Raw genomic sequence first — 12,553 nt, forward strand, 5'->3', positions numbered from 1 at the left:
ATTTATGTCAAAGAGTGTTCTTCCTATGTTTTCCTCTAAGAGTTATAGTGTCTGGTCTTACATTTAGGTCTTTAATCCATTTTGAGTTTATTTTTGTGTATGGTATTAGGAAGTGTTCTAATTTCATTCTTTTACATGTAGCTGTCCAGTTTTCCCAGCACCACTTATTGAAGAGGCTGTCTTTTCTCCACTGTATATTCTTGCCTCCTTTGTCAAAGATAAGGTGACCATATGTGCATGGGTTTATCTCTGGGCTTTCTATCCTGTTCCATTGATGTATATTTCTGTTTTTGTGCCAGTACCATACTGTCTTGATTATTTTAGTTTTGTAGTATAGTCTGAAGTCAGGGAGCCTGATTCCTCCAGCTCCATTTTTCTTTCTCAAGTTTGCTTTGGCTATTTGGGGTCTTTTGTGTTTCCATACAGATTGTGAAATTTTTTGTTCTAGTTCTGTGAAAAATTCCATTGGCAGTTTGATAGGGATTGCATTGAATCTTTAGATTACTTTGGGTAGTATAGAACTCTCACCACTATTATTCAACATAGTTTTGGAAGTTTTAGCCACAGCTATCAGAGACAAAAAAGAAATAAAAGGAATCCAAATTGGAAAAGAAGTAAAACTGTCACTGTTTGCAGATGACATGATACTATACGCAGAGAATCCTAAAGATGCTACCAGAAAACTACTAGAGCTAATCAATGAATTTGGTAAAGTAGCAGGATACAAAATTAATGCACAGAAATCTCTTGCATTCCTATACACTTATGATGAAAAACCTGAAAGAGAAATTAAGGAAACACTCCCATTTACCATTGCAACAAAAAGAATAAAATACCTAGGTATAAACCTACCTAAGAAGACAAAAGACCTGTGTCCAGAGAACTTAAGACACTGATGAAAGAAATTAAAGATGATACAAACAGATGGAGAGATATACCATGTTCTTGGATTGGAAGAATCAACATTGTGAAAATGACTATACTACCCAAACTGCCTCTTATTTGTCTAGGAAATGTTTATAATTAATGTTAATGATTAATATTATTTATAAAATAATGAAATGATTATTAATTAACATTATTGATGTAAAAAATACAAACTATCACTCAAGCCAAGTGGCAAAATGTCTGAGATATAAGATAAAAAAAATCACTAATGAAACACTTGAAGCAGAAGCTAGTAGAGAATGTAGTGGGTACTATTTTCCTAAGACCTAGTGTAGTTTGGAGAGCTTTCTATCAAAATAGCAGATGAGCAAATAAAAGTTAATTTCAAAATAGGTTCCCTTTTTTTTACACAAATTGATGAACATCCTGATGGGATTCCACAACTATCCTTCTTTAAGTCCTCTTTCCTCACATACTTCTCCTAACTCCCCATCTTCAGCTACCCTGAGAAATGTGGCAGAGGGGCCCCTTGTTGATCCTTGGCTCCTGCCTCTTGACCTTTTCTCTCTATTCTTTCCCTCTTGCATCGCAAAAGCACACCAGTGCAGCAACTACTTGAGATTTCAGGAAAGGGTAAGAAACAGAGCATGTAAAGTCAGTATCACATTCAGCAAAGAGGAATTATGGGAAACGCCAAGAATATTCATCATTTACCATTTCTGGATGTATTGATTTGTTTCTGTGGATTCAAGTTAGCATCTGGATTCGTTTCCTTAGCCCAGCTAAGCTGTGTTCCCACCTACCTCCTTTGTGCTGTTAATGGAAAATATATTACTTTTCTATGAGTCATAGGCTCAGCAATCCATTAAATACATATTGTTTTGTTTTATATAATTGATTTTTAAATTAGTTAAGAGAAGAAAAGATAAGAAATATACATTTACCTTCTCTTTCACAATTACATAATTTCCTTTATAGTGTTCTTTGTTTTCTTGTGTGGATTTGAAAAAATGAGATCATTTGCTTTTAGCCTGAAAAACTACCTGCAGTATTTTTCAAAGATGGGTCTGTGAATAATACCTTCTTTCACTTTTGGTTTACCTTTTAATGTCTTTTTTCTACTTTCATTTTTGGACAATAGCTTTGCTGCATGTAGGATTCTTGGTTGACAGTTTTGACTTTGAGCACATTGGAAATGTTATCCCACTGCTGTCTGACCTCCATTATTCCTGATGAGAATTTACTGTTTATTTTCTTGGGATTCCCTATAAGCAATGAGTCATTTTCCTCTTTCTGCTTTCAAGATTTACTCCATGCCTTTGGCTTTCACCATTTTTACTATGACTTGTCTATTTGTGGATCTCTTTGCATTTATCCTATGAGTTTGTTGAGCTTCCTTGATGTGTAATGTCTTCCAGTATATTTGGCAAGTTATTTCTTCAAACACATTTTTTTGCTCTTGTCTCTGTCTCCTTTCTTGGTATTCACATTGCGTGTGTGTTGGTGTACTTATACTGTCTCATATTTCTCTGAGTGTCTGTTTATTTTCCTTCATTCTTTTTTTTCTCTCTGCTCTTCAGATTGTACAATCTCTATCAATCTATTTTAAATTTTGCTAATTATTTTTTCTGCTTGTTCAAGTCTACTGCTGGTCCCCTCCAATGAATTTTTCATTTCAGTTATTGAAACTTTCAACTCCAGAATTTCCACTTAGTTCCTTTTATCATTTATAGCTCCTTATTGATTCTCTCCACTTGTTGCAACATTGTCATTATACCTTCCACTATGTCTTTAATCATAGTTTCCTTTTAGTTTCTTAAACATATTTATAATGCTACTTTGAAGTATTTATCTATTAAATCTGACATCTGGTCACTTACAGTCTGTTTTTTTCCCAATGTATGGATCCTATGTTCTTGCTGCTTTGCATAATTTTTTTGCTGGAAATGACATTATAGATAATACATTGAAGCAATTCTAGTACTGTTCCCTCCCTTCCAGGGCTTGTTATTGTTATTGACTGTACTATTTTTGTGAAGTATATCACCCATCTCACTGCCACCCACAACTCCATGAAGTCTCTGATGCTGTTCATCAAAACACACAGCCTTGGATAGCCCACATCACCCTCAGATGACAGTGATCTGGCAGGACATTCTTTGTCTCTTTCCCTGCCTACACCTACCTGTTAAACTGCAATAATTTCCAGCTAATTGCTTTATTGTTTTCAACAATGTCCTGGGCATGAATTGTTTAACAGACCAATCCAGTGAAATTTAGGCTGCTTTGAAGGGGCAGCTCCTAAGATCAGTGTTTGAGATTTGCTCTGACCCAAGGAGTACTCTTCCCAACTGTCTCTTTCCCTGGCTCTCCCTGGCAAAGAGCTAGCCAACACTTCTGCGTATATTCCCAATGAATCTACCAATCTCTTATCAGATGTTTGTTCCCACAACCCCTGCTGGTTTTGAGAACTCCCCAAGGTTCAAATTTTTCCACACTCTGTTGCAAATGAAGTCATTCTTTTGGGAAAAGATTCAGAGCTTTCTAACATAGAGCCTGATTCTCCTTTCAGGCAAAATATATTAGCCAGGGTTCTGGTGCTAGGTGTGAGGACAATGGTAAGACATACAGCTTTGGAGCAGAGTGCTGAGTGCAAACTGTAGCCTCAGGTTTTCTCAGCTTGCCTCTCTCATCGTGGAACCTCCACCTTACATGCAAGGAAAAGGACAGGCTTCTGTATTCTCAGTGGTGCTGTACCCGAGGTAGTCTCTGTCCCATGAGGGGGGGCTGAGTAGAAGAAAGGAGCTCCCACCTGTCAGTCACACTTGCTCAGAACTTAGGTTCAGCAAGAGACAACCAGGAGCAGGGTGGGAAATGCTGTTGTCCTGCCCCTCCTAGGAAAATAACCCTCTGACTTAGAGCTAGAATGAGAGGGAGTCTTGCGTTCTTGGTTATATAAGTCTGGAGTGGAATTTCTATCTTGCTAAGATTCGAGAGAAAAGAAGGGAGTGGATCTTGGTTCAAATACCATTGACTTTTGCTGCTCTTGCCAAGTTTTAGTAGATTTTCTTGAATGAATACTTTTGCATTTACTGTATGCTCTTAGATCCATTTCCAGAGGCTTTAAATGGCTGTTTGTTTGTTTGTTTAACTTTTTTTTTTTTTTTTTTTTTTGCGGTACGCGGGCCTCTCACTGTTGTGGCCTCTCCCGTTGCGGAGCATAGGCTCCGGACGCGCAGGCTCAGCGGCCATGGCTCACGGGCCCAGCCGCTCCGTGGCATGTGGGATCTTCCCGGACCGGGGCATGAACCCGCGTCCCCTGCATCGGCAGGCGGACTCTCAACCACTGCGCCACCAGGGAAGCCCTGTTTAACATTTTTTAATTGGTTTCGCTGGGAAGCAGGTTCGCGGAGCTCTCCACACTGTCATACTGGAGGTAGAGCCCTCCACATTGCCTTGTTTTATTTTTGAAAACTTTGAAATACTTTGAAAATAAAACCTCTGTGAATTAAATATTATTGTCCTTATTTTATAGATAAAGAAATTATTCTTATTCCACATCACAGTTCATTAATGAGAGAGGATTTGAATCGAGTCCTTACACATGCAGACTTCAAAGCTCCTTCTCTTAATATATTACATTAACTAATTTAATAGCAAAGAAGGGATATAGAAGAGAAACGATTACTTCAGGAAAACAGATTTTGAAGTACAGAGACCTATTATATTAAACATCTTAGTGAGCAGTTGCTTTGTGTTATTTTATATTCTGAGTACTGAGGGACTATCTGGTAATAGAGATTACTTAATAGGTTTGTTGCTGAATTAATACAAAAATGAATTGCGGTGAGGGAAATTTTACTGGCTTTGCCCTTTCCATTTTTAATTTCACTTGATGATCATTTTAAGATAAGATATGACAAGTTTGTAGATTATGAGGAGAAATTTTAGGTAGAAACACAGAGGTAAATAATCTGGAAGACAAGAGTATACAGGTAAAAAATCAATTCTAGGGCTTCCCTGGTGGCGCAGTGGTTGAGAGTCAGCCTGCCGATGCAGGGGAAACGGGTTCGTGCCCCGGTCCGGGAAGATCCCACATGCCACGGAGCGGCTGGGCCCGTGAGCCATGGCCGCTGAGCCTGCGCGTCCGGAGCCTATGCTCCGCAACGGGAGAGGCCACAACAGTGAGAGGCCCGCGTACCGCAAAAAAATGGCCCGTGAGCCATGGCCGCTGAGCCTGCGCGTCCGGAGCCCAATTCTAAGAGCAATTAAGTCATTAAGAGCATTCATAGGTTTTATAGCAACCTCTGATATTTCAAAACAATAGCAAGCACGTGAATAAATAAGCAACAAGCTTGCGAGCACTGTTAGACCTGCGCGGTCTCCTAGGAGTTTCGACTCGCCCAGGAAACAACAAGAGTCGGAAGTCGATGCAAAACGCAAGAGGTTTATTGAAGGCCGGTGCACCGGGGTTCCTTGGTCCTCATGCAGGAGGTCGAAGAAGAAAACCCTTTTGGGCGCGAATATGTCAGTTTTATAGGTTCCCACTTCCCCGTATGTAAATTATAGATTTGGTTGTGTTCTCCTGCTGATTGGTCCCGGCTTAGGCTCGGACCAGAGAGGGAACTTGTCCCCAGCTGCCTGATTGGTCTTTGACAGACACCCTTTTTTACATTTTGTTATCTCCCTCCTTCTCCCCAGCTGCCTGATTGGTCTTTGACAGACACCTTCTTTACATTTTGTTATCTCCCTCCTTCTCGGAAGGGGGCCGGACATCCTGGAAATTCACCCATTGTCTAAGAAGCCCCTATTGTCTGGAGAGTTCTTAATCATTAGCTGGAACAATGTCCCTCGAGTCCCACATTTCCCCCTTTTTCTTGTGACTATTGATTCCAATCATGGAATCTCAACCTTCTGTTCGTAAACTTTGGTACTGTTGTCTTAACATTAGAACTTGTACAGTACTGATACGTTCTCTAATAAATGCTATCAAGCGATTTAGAACACATGGTCCAAAAGTTAAAATCAACAATAAAACAATAAGAGGTCCCAACAGAGTAGAGATTAAGGTGGTAAACCAGGGGGACTTATCAAACCATGATTGAAACCATCCTTTTTCGTTTTCTCTCTCCTTTTGCCTTTTATCTAAGCGTTCCCTTAGTTTATCCATGGTTTTGGTAATGGTTCCTGAATGATCAATATAAAAGCAACATTCTTCTTTTAGAGCGGCGCATAATCCCCCTTCTTTAAGAAACAGCAAATCTAGGCCTCTTCTATTCTGCAACACCATTTCTGAAAGTGAGGTGAGTGATTCCTTTAGTTGAGTTATGGAACTTTCTAATGCTCGAAGGTCGATGTCTACAGCCTGTCTTAAACTTGCATAATACTGGGGTTGTTGTATGAGGGCTGTGGTTCCTGTTCCTATCCCGGCAGATATTCCTAGTCCTAGAAGGACAGCCAATGTGAGGGTTACAGGCTCTCTCTTCCTTCTCGTTTTTCCCTCGTATTCATCTAAGAAGGACGAATCTGAATGATAGATAAGTCTAGGAACTAATTGCACTAGCACACAAAAATCAGCTGAATTGTTGAGAACCTCTAGAGAGACACAAGGGGTTAGCCCCGTGTTACATGCCCACCATCCATCTTGGGGAGGTACAAGATATCCCGAGCCTGAAGGGAGGCTGAAATCATGACAAAGGTGTCGATGGGACTGGGGAGGTGTTCCTATACAAGTACCATTTCCAGAAACCGAAGACAGAGTTAATTTACTGTTCCCTTTCTGTTTCCATCGACAATGGTCCGGGGAGCTGACATTAGTATAATTAGAACTATATCCTATAGCATCATAATAAGGGGGAGGGGCAGCATAACAGAGCCAACATGATTTTGTAGCCTCCGGGTTTGTAGCATTAAGGACCGTAAAGGCTGCCTGCACCAAAGAAAGCATCCTATCCTGAGGAGTCCCAGGCTTAACTGTGGGTTCTTTGGATGCAGAGGTTTCATTAGTCTCATTCTTTGTTGACGTAGTTGAAGGGGCCGGGGGAAGCAAAGGGGGGCCAAGTACGGGATTTGGGCCTATTGATATAGGAGCAGGAGTCTCAATCTTTAGCTTAAGGGTCATTAATATTCCCAAATCATATCCATTCTTGTAAAATCTAATGCCCCATGAGTGGCCATTTACCCATTTTTTATCTCTTTTTCCAGGATTACTAAAGGAAATTTTGAGGGGGTGGCACCATCCTGAACATTCGGGGGCGACGGGTCGGGGACCCCTATAAGAAGTATGAGTGTAGTTGGCTGTTACTGTAATAAAATCCCAAGTTGAGGTGGGTCTCCAATAAGTATCTCCTGTGGTTTCACATCCCCAGTTTTGGCAATATAAATTTTCAGTTCCCCCACATTTATAATTCAGGGATCGGGGGCGATGGAACCCAGGGCATACATAGAAGGAGAGGGTTCTGAGCCAACTTCTTCGGACCTGGTTTTTACAACCCTCTCCGGAGTAATCAGCTTTAGTTAGAAGTTGGGACGGAGCATTATGCTGATCATAATAACTCTCTAGATCCCAATAGGGAGCTCCTATGGCCAGTTTACAGACATCAGGAAAAAGGTCTGGCCACCAGGTCCAGGGAGGGGCAGTATGGCTAATGGACCAGGTTATATCTCCAGTTTGAGAAATTACCTGCCAAGTTAGACGTTGGGGCAGGTGAGGGCTAAAATCACTTACAGTCAGTAAAGGCAGTAAAACCAAAATTATAAGTCTTAGGTTCGTAGAAGCTTGAGTTTGAGCGGGTTGTCGGTTCTTTGGGCCTGCCATCCTGATGATGCCGCCGCTGGTGCAGCTTTCACGTGTGAAGCATGGATCCAGGCAGCGATGCCGTCCACTTTTATGGCCGTTGGGGTGGTTAGGAGGACGGTGTATGGTCCTTTCCATCGAGGTTCCAACGTCTGGGTTCGATGCCGACGGACGTATACGGAGTCTCCGACTTGGAAAGGATGAGTTTCTCCCAGTGTTCCCGGTTGGTAGGCCTCGGCGAGTTGGGACCATATCTCCTTTTGGACCAGTTGGAGTCCCAATAGCCTAGCATACAAGTCAGTGTTATTTTGACAGTCTGGTTTTATTTCTTCTCCTAAGGTGAGAAGGGGAGGTGGGGCCCCGTATAGCACCTCAAAAGGAGTAAGATGGTACCGGGAAGGTGTATTCCTAACCCGGAACAGGGCTAAAGGAAGGAGCACCGTCCAATCTGTACCGCCAGTCTCCAAGGACAATTTGGTTAGGGTCTCTTTTAGAGTTCTATTCATTCTTTCTACCTGACCTGAACTCTGGGGTCTATATGCACAATGTAATTTCCAATCAGTCCCCAAATATCTGGCCACATCCTGACTTACCTGGGCGACGAAGGCTGGACCATTATCAGACCCTATTACCTTTGGTGCTCCAAATCGAGGAAAAATTTCTTCTAAAATCTTCTTGGCTACTACAGCAGCTGTTTCTTTCTTTGTTGGGAAAGCCTCTATCCATCCTGAAAAAGTGTCTACAAAAACTAAAAGGTATTTATTACCGTACCTTCCAGGACGCACTTCGGTAAAGTCCACCTCCCAGTAAGTTCCTGGGCGGTCCCCCCTGAGTCTCTTTCCAGTTTCAAGTTTCCCTTTGTGAGCATTTACCTGTTGACATGGGACGCATTCCTGCACAATTTGTTCAGCTAATTTTGTCATTCCAGGGGTTTCGTACCCAGCTTTTTGTAACAAGGCTACCATCTTTTTAGTCCCCAAATGTGTCCATCTGTGCATCTGTTGTAACATGGATTCTGCTTGCTGAGGGGACAAAGTTCCTTTTGTTGTGGCCGGGATGATTTCTTCGTCGCGGCCTGATTTTTCAGGAACTTTATCTGACAGTCCTAGAATGACTTCTCCCGATGCTATTTCTCGGGCCACTTGGTCAGCCATATTATTTCCCCTAATTATTGGGGTATTTCCTTTTTGATGTCCAGGGCAGTGGATGATACTGACTTTAGTAGGAAGCATAAGTGCAGTCAACAAAGCCATGATTTCGTCTTTGTTTTTAATTTCTTTGCCACCTGAAGTTAGTAGCCCTCTCTGTTGGTAAATGGCACCGTGGATATGAGCGGTAGCAAACGCATATCTACTGTCTGTGTAGATGTTTACTTTTTTATTCTCTGCCATCTCTAATGCCCTCGTCAGGGCAATTAATTCAGCTCGTTGGGCTGAGGTCCCTTGTGGTAGCGCCGCTGCCCATATGACTTGTTTTCCGTCTACCACGGCTGCCCCAGTTCGACGCTTACCTTCCTCCAGGAAACTGCTCCCATCCGTGAACCAGGTGAAATCAGCATCAGGGAGGGGCAGGTCCATCAGATCTGGCCTACTGCCGTGTGCTGCGGCCAGTACTTCCTGACAATCATGTATGATGGTGGAGCCTTCCAAGTCAGGATCAGGTAGCAAGGTGGCTGGATTGAGTCCTGTGGCTGGAGCAAACTTGATGCGATCTGAGTTTAGCAACAGGGTTTGGTAATGGGTCATCCTGGCATTAGTTAGCCACCTATCCGGTGGTTGACGGACTACATTTTCCAGGGCATGAGGAGCTGTTATCGTTAGATTTTGTCCTAAAGTTAGTTTGTCAGCATCTTTGACTAGAACAGCCACTGCAGCGATTATCTTTAAACAGGTGGGCCATCCTGATGCCACAGGGTCCAATTTTTTTGACAAATAAGCAACTGGGCGATTCCAGGGACCCAATTTCTGAGTCAATACTCCTTTTGCAATGCCCTTATTTTCGGCCACATATAAATGAAAAGGTTTGGTTACATCTGGCAGTCCTAGGGCTGGAGCTGAAAGTAAAGCTCGTTTGATTTGGTCAAAAGCCCGTTGTTCCTTATCGCCCCAAACGAAAGGAGTGCTGTTTTTGGTTAGGGGGTACAATGGGGCTGCCAGCTCAGCAAACCCTGGAATCCATAGCCTACAGAATCCGGCCGTCCCCAAAAATTCTCTAACCTGCCTGGCGTTTTTGGGAGCCGGAATTTGGGCCACCGTATCCTTTCTGCTCTCCGTGAGCCATCTTTGCCCCCCTTTTAATAGATACCCCAGGTAACTGACCTGTTGTTGGCATATTTGTGCTTTCTTGGCTGAGGCTCTATATCCCAGGGTTCCAAGTTCCGTTAACAGTTTTTCAGTACCCTTGATACAATCTTCTTGGGTCTCAGCAGCTAATAAAATATCATCAACGTATTGGAGTAATGTTACCTGGGGATTTGATTCTCTATATAATGCCAAATCCTGATGGAGGGCTTCATCAAAGATGGTCGGGGAGTTCTTAAATCCCTGAGGTAGCCGTGTCCATGTCAGCTGACCAGACATTCCCGATGTTGGATCTTTCCATTCGAAGGCAAAGTAGGGTTGGCTCAGGGGAGAGAGTCTTAAACAAAAAAAAAGCATCTTTAAGGTCCAAAACAGTATACCACGTATGTTGAGGTGGAAGAGTGCTCAGGAGGTTGTAAGGGTTTGGAACTGTGGGGTGGAGGTCTGCCACCCGTTTGTTTACCTCTCGTAGATCCTGCACCGGCCGATAATCATTTGTTCCTGGTTTCTTTACCGGCAGGAGAGGGGTGTTCCATGCTGATTGACATCTTATTAAGATGCCCAAGTCTAGTAGCCTCTGTATATGGGGACGGATACCGTCTTTGGCTTCTCTACTCATGGGGTATTGACGGACTGTTATTGGGGTGGCAGTTGCCTTGAGTTCCACTAGCACCGGGGGCCGATTTTTGGCCATCCCCATTCCGGCAGTTTCTGCCCAGGCTTGAGGGAACCGAGTTACCCAATCTGTAACATTAACTCGTGAGGATGAAGGCTGCTCGTATAATTTATATTCATCTTCTAATTTCATAGTCAATATTTGAAGTAACCTTCCTTTATTATCAGTTATGGTGGGACCTTCTGGCTGAAAGTGGATTTGAGCCCCTACTTTGGAGAGTAAATCTCTTCCCAGCAAAGGATAGGGGCATTCCGGAATAATCAAAAATGAATGGGTTACTCGTCCAATCCCAAGATCTACTGTCCTTCGTGTGGTCCATGAATATTGTTTATTCCCAGTGGCTCCTTGTACCCATGACCTTTTAGCTGAGATAGGACCTTTTGAGTGGAGAAGGACGGAGTGCTGGGCTCCGGTATCTACCAAAAATTGAACAGGTTCCCCCTCCACTTTAAGAGTTACCCGGGGCTCGGGGAGAGGGTTCGAGCCCTGACTTTCCTAGTCTTCTTCTTCCAAGGTTAAGATTTTGTTTCTGGTTGGCCTTCCTCCATTCTTTTTCTTAGGGCATTCTCTCGCCCAATGTCCTTTTTCTTTACAGTAGGCACATTGGTCCTTGTCTAATGGTCGCCTTCTGTCTGCCGTTCGCCCTTCCTGCCCATTTCTATCCCCTGTATTTCTTCCTCCAACCACAGTGGCCAGTATCTTACTTAAATTCCTCTCTTGTCTCTTATCTCGTCTTCTTTCACGGGCTGCCTGCTCTTTCTGCTTTCTTTCTTCCTTCTCTTCCTCTGTTTCTCTTTTGTTATATACTTTATCTGCCTCTTTTACTAACTCCTGAAGCGAAAATCCCTGCAAGCCATCTAGCCTCTGTAATTTCTTCCTAATATCAGGGGCCGCTTGATCAATGAAAGCCATTGCTACAGTAGCCCTATGTTCCTCCGAAGTTGGATCATAAGGGGTAAAGCGTCTAAAGGCTTCCATTAAACGTTCCAGGAACACAGTTGGCGATTCCTGGGGCCCCTGAGTTACTTCCCTTACCTTAGCCAAATTAGTGGGCCGTCTGGCCGCTCCATGGAGACCCGCCACCAGAGCCTGGCGATACATTTTCAGGCGCTCCCTACCTTCCGGGGCATTGAAATCCCAGTTTGGCCTGACGAGTGGGAAACCAACATCAATCTCATTAGGCAGCTGGGTAGGTTGCCCATTGGCGCCTAATACATTTTTTCTGGCTTCTAAAAGAACCCGTTGCCTCTCCTCAGTCGTTAGGAGAGTCTGAAGCAGCTGCTGACAATCATCCCATGTGGGCTGGTGGGAGAAAACAAGAGATTCTATTAAAGCGGTAAGGGCCTGTGGATTTTCGGAAAAAGTTGGGTTATGCATTTTCCAATTATAAAGATCTGCAGAGGAAAAGGGCCAATATTGGAGAGGTCTATTCCCTTGGCCGTCTGGGGGGCCATACTCTCTAAGAGGTAGGGCAGTGGAGTCCGGGGAGATAGCCCTCCGGCTCCTAGTGCCCGCTGAGGGACCCCTTTCTTCTTCCATCATGGATGGTTCCCTTTGTGCCGAGGGCAGTGGAGCTGGGGGTCCTCTAGGTGGTAGGGGATTTGGGGCCGGAGGATAAGGGGGTGGGGAATCCAAAAGAAGCAAATCGGACTGCGGGTCAGGATAAATCGCCTTTGGTGGATCCGGGGCGTCGGGTAGCTTTTCCGTGTTGGGGTTTTTCTTTAAGGCTAATATCTCCGACGCTGCTGATGTGTGCGCGGACGTACCTGTTGAGGAAACAAAGGGCCGGACCCACGGAGGTGGGGAGAGAATTAAATCTTCCCAGACCAAGACATATGGTACTTGGTCTGGGTGTCCGTGGGGATCTATATTAAATATTTTAGACTTCAGCAG

Source organism: Pseudorca crassidens, chromosome 4 (assembly GCF_039906515.1).
Source record: "Pseudorca crassidens isolate mPseCra1 chromosome 4, mPseCra1.hap1, whole genome shotgun sequence".
Lineage (NCBI taxonomy): Eukaryota > Metazoa > Chordata > Mammalia > Artiodactyla > Delphinidae > Pseudorca > Pseudorca crassidens.